This window comes from Notamacropus eugenii, chromosome 3 (genome assembly GCF_028372415.1).
Source record: "Notamacropus eugenii isolate mMacEug1 chromosome 3, mMacEug1.pri_v2, whole genome shotgun sequence".
Lineage (NCBI taxonomy): Eukaryota > Metazoa > Chordata > Mammalia > Diprotodontia > Macropodidae > Notamacropus > Notamacropus eugenii.
Window position 1 is genome coordinate 392045999 of NC_092874.1, and position 13596 is coordinate 392059594.

Consider the following 13596-nt stretch of genomic DNA (forward strand, 5'->3'; position numbering starts at 1 on the left):
AGACTTGAAGTGGACTTATTATCTCCCTTTCTCTGGACGTATCTCTTCTATTAATGCAGCCTAATGCAGCCTAAGGCCATATAAGCTTTTTTGACAACCACATCACATTGTTGATTCATATCAAGTTTGGAAGAACTAAATCCCCCAGATCTTTTCCACATGAACTATTCTGAGCCAGTGTTTTCTCCCATCTTGTAGTTATTTAATTGATGTTTCTGAACCTCTAAAGGCAGGATTCCATAGTAATCCGTATTACATTTTATATTATTTGTCTCAACTTGTCATTTCAGTTTTTTGAGGTTGGGATCCTGTCCTCCAAAGTATTGATGATCCCTCTCCGTTTCATGTCATATACAGATTCAATAAGCATCACGTATATGTTTTCATCTAAGTGATTTATTTAAAAGGGGAAAAACCCGACATAGAGCAGAAGACAGAGCCTAAAGGCATACTACTGGAAACCTCTCATCAGTTTGACTGCAATAATGTCTACCACCCCCCCCCCCCCAGATGCCACAGACTTAAAATGAGATCTCAGAAGTAAAAATGCTTTGAAATTAAAATCCAGTATGTCATGATTTAGAAAAATGGGAATGTTAAGCTCTGTAGCAGATAATGCCTATAAATAATTTCCCTCATACACGAATGGATTGCTGTTTTAAATTACTTAATTCTTTTTGGCTATACGCAATTTCTCCAACTAACTTGTAAACCCTTCCAAGACGTGGACTCTCCTAGAATAACAGAGCTGAATGGAACATTAGTGGACATCTAGTCTAATCCGTATGCAAAAGAATTACCAATCCAACATATTTACCAATTGGTTTTCAAATCTTTACTTGAAGGACAATAGACTTTGAGCTGTGGGAAGCCTTAGGGCCAGTAAGACCATTTTAGACATGAGAAAAGGGAAGAAAAGAGATAAAGTGACTTGCTTAGGTCACATAGCTAGTAGATGTCTGAGGCAAGATTTAAATGTTGATCCTCTTGATTCCAAGTTCAGCACTCTATCCCCCTCACTCTGTACCATCCATCCTCTTAAGGTTTCCATTTTTCTAAAATTCATTTCGCTCTATAACTCCTGGCCATTTTTCCTAGTTCTGCCCTCAAAAGTCAAAGAGAACAAGTTGAATCCTGCTTCTATTTGACAGTTTTTAAAACACTTGGAAATGCTCATCATTATCTAAAGGAAAACTAGGGGGAGCAGTGATAGATAGGGATTTAAGAAGCAAAAGTGAAGGGAGAGAACATCCTAGACATGGGGGAGAGCCTTAACAAAGAGATGGAGGCAAGACATATAATGTTACCCAGAAAGGAAGGGAGGGAACATTTGTATAGCCAGACATTGTGCTCAGCACTTCCCAATTATGATGTCACTTGATACTTACAAACACTCCTGAGAAGTAGGTGATATTATTATTATCCCATTTTACAATTGAGGAAACTGAGACAAACAGAAGGGGTCATACATCTACTATCTGAGGTCAGATATTCCTGAATCCAGGACCACTTAGCATTTGTCTCATGCATAGCATATGTAAAGTATGTGTTGTGATATTAGATTAGATATTGCAAATTAGGTTGCAGCCAGATTGTGACGTCTTTTAAATTTTTAGCTGAGGAATTTTTATCCTAGAGGCAATGGCAAGTCCCTGAAACATCTTAAGCAGGTTAGTGACATGGTATACTTTTCACTTTAAGAATATCAACTTGGCAGTTGTGTAGATGAAAGACAGGAGAGGATAGGGAGACCAAGGAGATCACCTAGGAGGCTATTAGAATATTTCAGGAAAGAAGTGATGAGGGCCTGAGCTGGGTGCTTGTGGTGGATTCAGAGAAGGTGATGGAAACTCTTACTGGTAATTATAGCTCTCTTAAAGTAGCTTGAGACTGTACTATTTACTTTTTATTTTTCCTACCCCTCCTCCTTTTCCTTCCCTTCCTCTACCACCTGCTTTTCTTTCTCCTTCTTCTTCTCCTCCCCATCTTCGCTCTTCTTGTTCTCCTTCATCATCTTCTTCTTCCTCTTCTTCTTTTTCTTCTCCTCCTCCTTCATCATCTTCTTCTCCTCCTTCATCATCATCATCTTCTTCCTCTTTTTCATCTTCTTTCTCTTCTTCTTCCTCTTCTCCTTCTTCTTTCTCTTCTTCTCTTTCTCCTCCTTCTTGTTCTTCTGCCTCTTCTTCTTCACTCCATTCTTTAGGGATTACTGAATCACACTTTTGACTCAGATTGCACTTGGGTTTCACTGAAAGCCTTAGATTGCTTTTGTTTGGGAGGGAATGATACATAACTATGCCTTCCCTATCTTATACTTTGTAAAGCTGGTTTCTGCAACCCACAGTTGATACTTTGCATTTATCTTGGTTAACTTGCCTTTTACTAGATTCTGCTGAATGTTCTATCCTGTTAAGAAACTTTTAGATCAGGGATTCTTAACTTGGGATTAACCAGGGATTCTTAAACTTTTAAAGCTCTTTTCATAAGTTTATTTAAATACAAACATTTTCCCTTGTAATCTTATGTAGTTTGCTTTGTGCATTTAAAAACATCACATTGAGAAGAGGTCTATAGCATTCACCAGACTGTAGAAGAGGTCTGTCACACATACATACACACACACACACTCACACACACACACACACACACACACACGTGTTTAAAGAAAGCTGTTTTAGATGCTTACTCTGACTTCCAGAAATGGCCAATTGATGCCCCTAAGATTTGGATCATCTGAAAATTTGAAAAACTGAAGATGCCATCAATGTATTTATCTTGCCCATTGGTATAAATGGAGCAAATCCAGATCCCTGGGCAAATAACAGATACTAACTTTTTTTCCTGTCTGATTGACTGCAGAGGGATATTGGATACTTAATTAAATGACAGTCCAGTCCAGATAAATAAGTAGTTGTACTAAGACATTCTGTTAGTTGTTGTAGATACAAAGATAAAATGAAAAATACTCTCTGCCTTCAACAAGCTTGTATTTTACTGGGAAGATAACGTGTGAGCCCATAAGCTATACATGCTTACTTGAGGAAGAAGAGGGTACAATACCAAAGAGACAAGGTCAATGAGAGCCAATAACCCTATTATAGCACTCAAGCTACCAAATGGAATGATTGATTTCAAAAACTAAAATCATGATTTGCCTGGGAGTAATTTTTGCATGCACTGTTAATTCAAATGGTTTTACTATTCTCCAAGTGATTTAAAATAAGACACTACTTATATTAGCTAGTGATACTATAAAGAAGTGCTCATCAAAATTCGCAGTTTCCTGATAAATGTAAATCTCTTTCAGGGTTATGCATTTTAAACATATTTTCTGACCTTCCAGCTTAATTTAAATACCCCCAACATGAGTACTTATGCAAACTTTCAGCATGCTCAAGATTATTATCCTTATACTTTTCTTAGATTAGGAGCATTGGTGTTTATATTCCAGGTAAACATTCTCATCATGAGCCCCAAAGAGTACGCTGCCAACCTTGAATTTTGCTTGAATGAATGCCAGGTGTTAAATGTTGAGGATGTGTTAATACTTTACCTCCTACTGTGACCCTGATTTTTAAACTTACTTATTAAACAGTGACCCTGGATACTAATTTTCTCTGCCAAAGTGGAATTGAAAAAATACATCAAAATAATGTATCTGCCAAAAAGTAGAACAAAGGATGTTTAAATTCATATCCCAGGGTGTAGAATTACCAGGAAATGTTCTGAGGTTCATTCACTGATTATCACTGGCAACTTTACTTTTTCCTGCTTTTAGCACAATTCCTGGCATATGGTAAATGTTTAAAAAAAAAACAAAAAAACAAACCAAAACGCTTGCTGAGTGATTGACTTCTCAAGAACGTACAGTGCCTCCTTATTGCTAAAGATGATGCTTAGCGCCCTAAATCAAGCATTCCAAACTTACTTGCTTAGCTTTCTGTCTTACTGCTACTCAATGCAAATCTTCTGTTCCAAAGAGGCTGGTATCCTATTCTCTGTATACAGCATCGTCATTCTTCTTCACAGCTTTGCTTACACAGGTGCCCTGCCTGCAATTCCTTCCACCTCTTCTCTCTGTAATTCAAGCTTTTTAGTCCAAAGTTCTATTATTTTTTCCTAGCTTCATGTCATCAGCAAATTTTATGAGCACATCAGCTTTGCCCTTACCCTTGATCATCATAACATGTTAAACAGTCCAGGACTGTTTCAGGATGGATCCTCAGTGTCCTTCCACAGATGACTCTCCTGATCTCCATCCTCTAATCATTATTCTTTCGGTCTGGTCATTAAATAAATCTGAATGCACCTAGCTCTAGATTCTAACCTGTATTTCTTCACATTGTCCATGAGGAAGTCTTGAAGGACGGTTAAATAACTCATTGAATTTCAAGTAAACTCTTTCTATAACATCTTCCTCATCTATCAATTTAGTAATGCCATAGTCATGCATAGAGCATGAGCTTCATGTGTTGGCACATTCAGCCCACACTCTGTGCTTTACGCATAACACTGTGAAGAACTGAGGTTAGTCTATCATGATCTATTCTTATTGAACCCCTGCTGGCTCTTAATATTCACTGTTTCCCTGTCTAAATGCTCATAAACCATCTTTTTCATATTAATGCCTTTTAGAATAGGGATTCCTAAACTGTGGTTCCCCCACAGGAGAAGCTTGCCAAAGGAGTATGATGAATATTTAGCAAATAACTGTATTATCCTACTGATTTGTTTAAAGTAGTAAAGCCCATTAAAATGTTCATTTAGCAACTTTTCAATAATCAAAAATCTTTCAAACAAACTTTTCTTTATGAAAAGTAATTTTTAATGTTATTTATTATGTTTATGTACATGGGAAATGATAAAATTTATTTATTTTTATACTTAACATTGAATGGGATCAAAGGTAGTTTTTGTAGAGCATAGAGATCCAAAATTTTGAGAACCCTTATTTTAGAAGTTTGCTAAAAACTAAGTTTGCTAGTATATTGATCAAAGAAATCTACCCTCTTCTACTTTGTAAACACTGTAAAAATGAATAACTTTGGAAAACTTAAGAAGTCTCTTCAATGCTGCATCATTGCATGATATAAAAATGCAATAATCAGCTATGATTCTCAAGGATTGTTGGTGAAACACACTCTAGTGTTGATGCCCTAGACATGTAGAATACGACATATATTTTTGAACTTGGCCAATATGGGAATTTATTTAACTTAATTATTTATCTTTGTTCCAAGGTTTCCCCCTGTCCCCCAGGTAGAAAGGTAGAGAAGGAAAGTGTAAGAGAGAGAAAATAAATACTTATTAATTCAAAACATTAATTTACAAAAGAAAAATAGGTCATTTTCCCAACTCGGGTCATGTAACATCTCTTCTGTTCTTCATAGTTTTTCAAACATCACCAAAAGCTGTACAAGAATAATATCAGCTATTTCTTTCTAAACCCTGGAATGTGGTGAATCCTAGCCTGGTATTCATAGAGAAGTTACATGGTCACTTATCATGTCTTAATTTATTTTCCTTTTCATTTCTCTGTTAACCACTTTTATTCTATGTATCTCAGTTATAAGAATACTCTCATTAATCAGGAAACTAGAAGCAAAGTTGAAGTGTTAAACAGTTTAACTTTCTCTCCATTGTCCCATGCACTGTCTCTTCTTTGATCCTATAGTCTAGGAGTTCTGTGTGTGTGTGTGTGTGTGTGTGTGAATGTGTGTGTATGTGTGTGTATGTGTGTGTGATGGACCCCTTTGGCAATCTTATGGATCCTATGGGCCTCTTCTCAGAAGAATATTTTTAAATGCATAAAATAAAATATATAGGATTGTAAAGGAAAGCAATAGTATTGAAATCAAGTAATACAGTGTAAAACAAACAAACCAACAAATTGATGGATGCAAGATTACAAATCTCTGCCCTAACTTTATAATAGAAAAAAAAATAAAGACCATCTTTTTTATCCTAAACATTAAGCTTCAGCCTCAGTTTACTTTTAGCATCTAACAGGACTATGACTTTTCTAAAAAGTTATCCTTTGTTACCTATCTTGTTTTCATTTTTTAATGCACGTATTTAAAAAATCTTTGTTGGTCACTCTTCATTCAAATTGATTTATTTCCATTGTCACCTCTTATAAATGGTGGTCTTACCATCACCAGCACTCTTTTAGTTCAGGTTCAATGTTGGAATGAAATGGGTCACTCACAGGTCATTGAACAGTCAGTAAGTTTTACTTTGCCCTAACTTCATTTCCGTATAAAAACTTATCAGGTCATTAGGGCAGGTTACGATGAGTTTTGTGATTTTCAGAAATCCTCCAATTCAGAGGGAGGCTGACTCTGTGTAGGTGGGGATTTCATGTCCTGAAGTGACTAGGAAGCTTCAGGAAGTCAAAGATCAATCAAGTTTCAGCTACAGCTTTTGATACATTTTAGGAAAAATTAATCCCTATTGTGAGGAAATGGTGAATACTGGTCCTATCACATTCCCTTTCTTCTTTCTTTCCAAAGCTTTTACTCCCCATCGTCATCACTAAGCCTTTCCATCTTCCCTCTGAATTTCTGGGAATATATTCTCTTAAAATAAAAGGTACACATAAGAGTCTTCAGGGTTTTCTCCTCTTAACTTATTGTACACTATTAGATGAACTGGTCACTTTCTCCCCACCAAAAAAACCCAAAAAACATCCTATCATTGGTTCTGGACCAATTATCTCCTCATTGGCCAGATTTGGGTCCAAAATAACAGTATCTTTGGTTGCCTCCTTCAACTGTCAAGGAATAAAATTTTCATTAGGACAAGTCAGGAATTTATAAGCTCCTTTTAGGAAAGGGAAGACTTTGGCAGAAGTTTGGATATTGGAAATAAGTCTCTCATCACCTTTATATCATATTTTTGTAACAGCTTTGTTACTTGTTCACTGAACCATCACTTGTTTCCTACTTTTGACTAGGAGTTCCATAGTATAGTTTTCCATTGCAAGATCACTTCAGTTTATCCTTCCACAGATCATTACCTCAATACTTTGTGGATTTCCTCGCAAGAATGCATGTTTAAAATATTACATGCTTCTCCATCATACCTTTTTTCATACTTTATTCAGTTGAAAAAGATACAATCCTTTTGATATTCATATTCTACCTATGAGTTCCATCCAAAAAATTTCACCTATAAGAAGATCCAAAGAAATATAGATTTACAGAGAGATTGAAAGTAAATGGATAAAACTGTGCTATTGACTGGCCTAGTGGACAGAATGCTTGTTTTCCTAGGTTGAATCTAGCTTGACTTGCTAATTACTTTATGGAATTATCAAATGAGAGCAGATATATCTGTTTGTTTAGGTCTCTGGGAAAGATTATGATGACAATTGGGAGTAGTTTCAATTATGCTTTAATAATATACAGATGGTATGGGGCAGACAGCACAGAAAGTATAGAGACAGACAACATAAGAGTGAGGATGGAGAAAGGAACAGACATAGGCAATGTAAGGAAGGGATGGGTGGTGGAAGAAGACAGGAAGCATAGGGAAGACAGTGGGGATGGGGAGAATCATTTATACAACTACAGATCAGAGTTGGAAACATTCAAGCAGCATAGGTACAAATGGAGATGGAAAAGTGATTGAGGAATAGAAATTTGAGGTCTCATATATAACTTATGTCTTTTCAGTTTTCAACATTCACTTCCACAAGATTTGGGGTCTCATTTTTATAGAGTTTTGGTGACGGATGGACTAGTTCTTATAAACTTATTTACTATACTAACTAGGACTGGGATGGTGGTCAGGAGGATCAGAACAAGATATAATTTTAACATAAGCTTCTGGCAATTACTAACTGTGATTATAGAAAGTAATTCAGTATCTCTTAAACGCAGTTTCCTCAGCAAACTAAGGATAACAATGCCTGTCATACCTATGTCCCAATTTCACAGTTGCAAGTGAGACTCAAAGGATATGTGTACATACATACACCTATACACACAAAACTGCAAATTTTCCCACTTTAGTTATTTTAATTGTTAGTAAGGACTGCAATGGATTTGAAGTCAGAAATTCTGGGTTTAAGCCCTGTATTGCCACTTCCTATCTTTATGAGTCTAGTCAAGGCATTTAACTTTTCTGATTCTGCTTCTTCTTCTGCCAAAAGGGGGCTCCTATGCTGAAGTCCTATTCCAGCATCTCATGGGAGTAAGGGTAACCCTAGGTTCCTAGAGGTTATCTTAATGGAATACAAGCTCTTACAGGTTCTTCTAGTCTGTGAAAGGCTTTGAACATGAGCCCAGTGATGGGCTGGCTATTTATCTCCTGAGATCAGCTGGGATATGTGTGGAGAAAGTCTTCAACAGGTTAACTGAAGGATGAAAACATTTTTGGCCCCAGAAATGCTCAAAGACTATTAAGTTACAGAGATGACATGATTTCCATTAGTGGAGGATGTATCCAGTCCCATTCAATCAAAAATGGTAAATAAAATACCTGTAGTACCCTACCTCACAAAGTTGCCATTAGAACTAAATGAGATAAGGTCTATAAAGTACTTTGTAAATTGTAATCTGTAATATTCTATGAGTCATTCTGTACTGAAAAATAAGAAATATATTTGTCCTTAATTATCTAGATTGATGATTCATGTTACTCATGTCCCTAGTTACCTAATTTTCCACTTATCTTCTCTCACGTAGACACAATCTCAATAAATACTCAAAGGTAAAAGGTAGCCTTACGTGATTTTACATATAATGACTGGTTTCTTTCACAATAAATCTTGAGGCATTTCAAGTGAAGGTCACATAGATCTTCTACAATTGTGTGAAATTCTATTAGGAGTGATACATACATCAACAGTAGATAACAGGGTGGTTAAATCATGTTTTCCAAACTGCTCGTCTTCTCTAAAGTGGATTAAGCAATTATCTTCTTAAAAACACTGAATTATTTCATATCTCCAAACTTCATGTATGTAAGAGAGCTTCCATCAGAAAAGAGTTTGAATTGACTGGTGGAAACCCACTGCATCTGGGGCAGCTAGGTGTTGCAGTGGATAGAATGCTGGTGCTGCTTTCCAGAAAATGAATTCAAATCTGGCCTCAGTCACTTACTAACTATTTAACCCTGGGTGAGTCACTTAACCTTGTTTGCCTTAGTTTCCTCATTTGTAAATGATCTGGAGAAGATTGCAAACTCTTCCAGTATCTTTGCCAAGAAAACCACAAATGAAGTCACAAAGAGTCAGACATTGAAACGACTCAACAACAACAACCTATTGCTCTTAAACAAGAAAATGAAAACACTTGTCACCATGTTGTGTATATATGTGTGTACATTTGAACCTCTTTCAAGAAGTCTTTGATGCCAGCGATGTGGCACTATGGATAGAGCACTGCCCTGGAGTCAGGAGGACCTTAATTCAAATCTGGCCTTGTACACTTACTAGTTGTGTCACTCTGGGCAAGTTATTTCACACCGTTTGCCTCAGTTTCCTCATCCGTAACATGACCTGGAGAAGGAAATGGCAAATTACTCCAGTATGTTTGCTGGGAAAACCCCAGATGAGGTCATGGAAAGTTGAACACGTCTGAAATGACTCAACAGCAACATTGAGGCCAGAGTTCCAGGAAGGATCTTGGACCTTAAATGACTATACATGAGAATGAGAGAGATATATCTGCAGAAAACTTTTCATGCTGCTTTTGCTAGCAAGTTGAGCTTAGTCCAAGGTATTCCTCTTTCTTCTCTTTCATTGAAAATTGTATTTGTCCTCAATGATTCTTTTTCGGTTGATAGAGTTTTATTAAAGGCTCATTAGAAAAGCAGAACTATAAGATAACATTGGAGTCAAAGATGACTAGTTTTCTATAGGGGGATTAGAATTTAGATCCAAAGCTATTTCCACAAAAGACAGGGCCAAGCCTATTTATCTGTGCAATAAAATCTAATTTTGACCTTTAAGACCTGTATATAACATATTATTAGCATGTGTATTTAATACTCCGCCAACTTTAGACAAAATGTATTGATGTAACCTGAAGTTAAACTTCAGGTTATTTCCTCCTGGACTCTAACCAGAGGCGCTCACTTTTCCAGGCTGTTCTAAGTCCATTTGCTAACTCTTTGCTCCATAGAGTGCCCTCCTGAGAGTGGAGTGTGGGGCAGGGAGAGCATTGGATTTGAAATTCAAGGACCTGGTTTCAAATCTCCATGCTATTTCTAACTTGATCTTAGGTAGACCATTTCCTTCTCAAAGCCCCAATTTCCTTCTCCATAAAATGAGAGGGTTCTCTATAGTCTTTCCCAGCTCTATTCCTCTGCTGCTCTCCTGCATGTGATGTCAGAGAAGACTGCACTGATTTGATAATATAGTCTTTTTCAGATACCTAGGTGGTGCAGTGGATAGAGCACCAGTGAAGGAGTCAGGAGGACCTGAGTTCAAATCTCACTTCAGACACTTGACACTCACTAGCTGTGTGACCTTGGGCAAGTCACTTAACCCCAATTGCCTCATCCTGGGTCATTTTCAGTCATCCTGAATATCTGGTCACTGGATTCATATGGCTCTGGAGGAGAAGTGAGGCTGGCGACCTGCACAGTCCTCCCTCACTCAAAACAAAGTCAAGTGCAAGTCATGTCATCATTTCTCTGATGGCATGGTCTTCTTTGGCAACAAAGGATGAACACATCTAACTCAAAAATTAATGAGACATTTTTCCTATGCCAAGATCTGGGATTGTTATTGGTATTTAATAAGAGCAAAAAAAATTACCTGATTATTTCTTTCTTTGAAAGCATATTGAACTATAATCACAGACTCTGAGATTTGGAAGGGACCCCAGAAGCCATTAGGCCACTCTAGTCCATCCCATACATGAAAGAAATCCCCACAGTAACATAACCAATGAGTTATCATCTAGCTCCTCCTTGACATCTTCCAAGGACATTTTCACCACCTTTCAAGGCAGTATGTTTTTTGCACAACTTTAATTGTTCAGAAATTTTCCCTGTCAATTACTCTAAACTTGCCTCTTTGTAAATTCTACCCACTACTCTTTATACTGCTCCCTGCACTCAAACAAAACAAGTCACATCCCTCTTTCGCTTGACAGGTCTTCAGACAATAACTGTCCTTCCCAGTTTCTCTCTCTTCTATGCCAAACATGTCTAGGTTTTTTTAACAGGTCCTCAAAATATGAACTTGAGACCCTTCATCATTCTCATTAACTTCCTCTAGATACATTTCAGCTTATTCGTGTCCTTCTTAAACCTTGGCACCCAGAATTAAACATGTACTCTAGATGAGGGCTGAGGAGGGCGGAATATATTTGACCTATCACGTTCTTATTTCTGGAACCTACTGATGCCTTAATGAAACCAAGATTGCATTAGTGTTTTGGTTAACATATTCTACTTCTGACTCATATTGAGCTGGTGGTCAGAAAAATCCCAAATTATTTTTTAGACATATTGCTGTCTCGTAAAGCTGATTGTTTTTGTACTTAAGTGTAAGACTTTCCATTTATTCCTTTTGAATTCCATTTTGTTAGCTTCAGTCCCATACTCTAGTCTAGGGGTGGTGAACCTTCAACCTCGAGACCACATATGGCCCTGTAGGTCCTTGGATACAGCCTCTCAACTGAGTCCCAGTTTTACAGAACAAATTTTTTTATTAAGGGGATTTGTTCTGTGAAGTTTAGTTTTAGTCAAAGGGTCACACTTGAGGAGCTACAGGGCCTATATGTGGCCACAAGGTCATAGATTCTCCACCTCTGCTCTCGTTTGCCAAGATCCTTTGGACTTCAACTCTATTATCCTAAATGTTAACTATCCCTCCCAGTTTTGTGTCATTTGCCAATTAGATGGATATGTGATTTTTTTTTTCCTTTTTCTAACATTTACATATTGTCTTCTAATCTCATATATTGTAAGGTATAGTAAGAAAATTGAGGGGATTAGAGCAGCAACACGTGGTGGAAATTGAGTGAACCACACTAACTACATCTTGTGACTCAATCCTGAAGCTAGCCCTGTTCGGTTTCTATTCATTTATGAGAATATTACAATGTTTGTCTTGTGAGGAAATTTTATTCAATTGTGGGAATTGGGAAAAAAAAATTCATTGCAATGATTAAACCTGTTCCTTTGTGATTTGGAAGCTAGATCGCTACTACCTATTGCTTAGAGACCTTTAACTGAGGACTTATGTTATAAGCATAACTTCGGTTATGCTGACCAGAAACCCAGTCAGAACCAAAGATTGATGTAAGGAGTTTTCTCACAATTGCATATCTCTAGCAACCCATGTGCCTTATCTGAAAACTTGCTCTATGCTATCAATTAGTTATTGTTTCCATGTTCCTTTGATTGTTTACAGCCACTTGGGAGAAGTGGGACACTTCTTTTTCTGAATTCAGGGAATTGTTACTGTTCACTCTCTCCCTTCCAACTTGTAAAGTCCCTAATCTTTCATTTAATTAGAAATCAGATTACTTAATGTCATATTGTTTCCTTTTAATTAATTGTTTGTAATGTACATAAGTTTGTCCTCCCCTATTTTTAGAGCCCAGTGCCAAAGCTGAGAAAGGGCATTGGTCCTGATCTGTTAGGCAAGAGGCATGCATTGCTTAATAAACTGCAATTCTTGGAAGCTCAAACCTTTAGGCACTCAGTCATTTCATCTTTTACTTGTTACAGTAGCTTCCATATCTTTTATTTTACGGAGAAAATCATACAGGATTGTCATGGTGAAACTAAATCTAGAAATGGTAAGTTTTAGAAATAGATTTTTAATCTTTTACTTGTAATGTCCTTACTTTTTAAAAAGTTTATATTTTTGAAAAAATTCAATTCAAAACACAATTTATTAATGACCTTTATTAATTTATTAATGTGCCCATTAGGGCACAGCATTGTATTAAGTATAGAAGGAGCCACAGTTCATGTCAAGTATTAAACTTGATCCCTGCCCTTATGGAGTTTACGGTCTAATGGCAGATGTAACATCTCTAACTATAACTCAAAATGACAGAAGACAAACTCTTTAAAGATACAACAGTATTCTGTGTGTGTTCTGAGAAAAAGAAAATTAAGGGAAGACTTCCTGGAAGAGGCAACATCATTTGAGGTGGTCTTTAAAAGACTGATGGTGATTCAGTTGGCAAATGGGGACAGGGAAAGGGTTCCACAAACAGGAAGAAAGTAAAATGAACAAAGGTACAGAGGCAGAAAAAAATTTGGAGATACTTAAATGTTAACAAGTGTTTTCAGGAGGCAGAGTCAAGATGGTGGAGTAAAAGCAGGGACTTCCCTGAGTACTCCCACAAAGCCCTCCAAATTCTTGTAAAAATGGCTCTAAACATATTCTAAATGTATTCTGAAAGTGAGTGAGAGGGAAGAAGGGAGAGAATTTGGAACTCAAAGTTCTAAAAACAAATGTTAAAAATTGTTTTTACACGCAACTTGGAAATTAGATATACAGGCAATGGGATATAGAAATCTATTTTGTCCTTCAAGAAAGTAAAGGGGAAGAGGATAAGGTGGGGAGATGATAAAAGAGAGGGCAGACTGGAGGAAGGGGTAATCAGAATGCATGCCTCC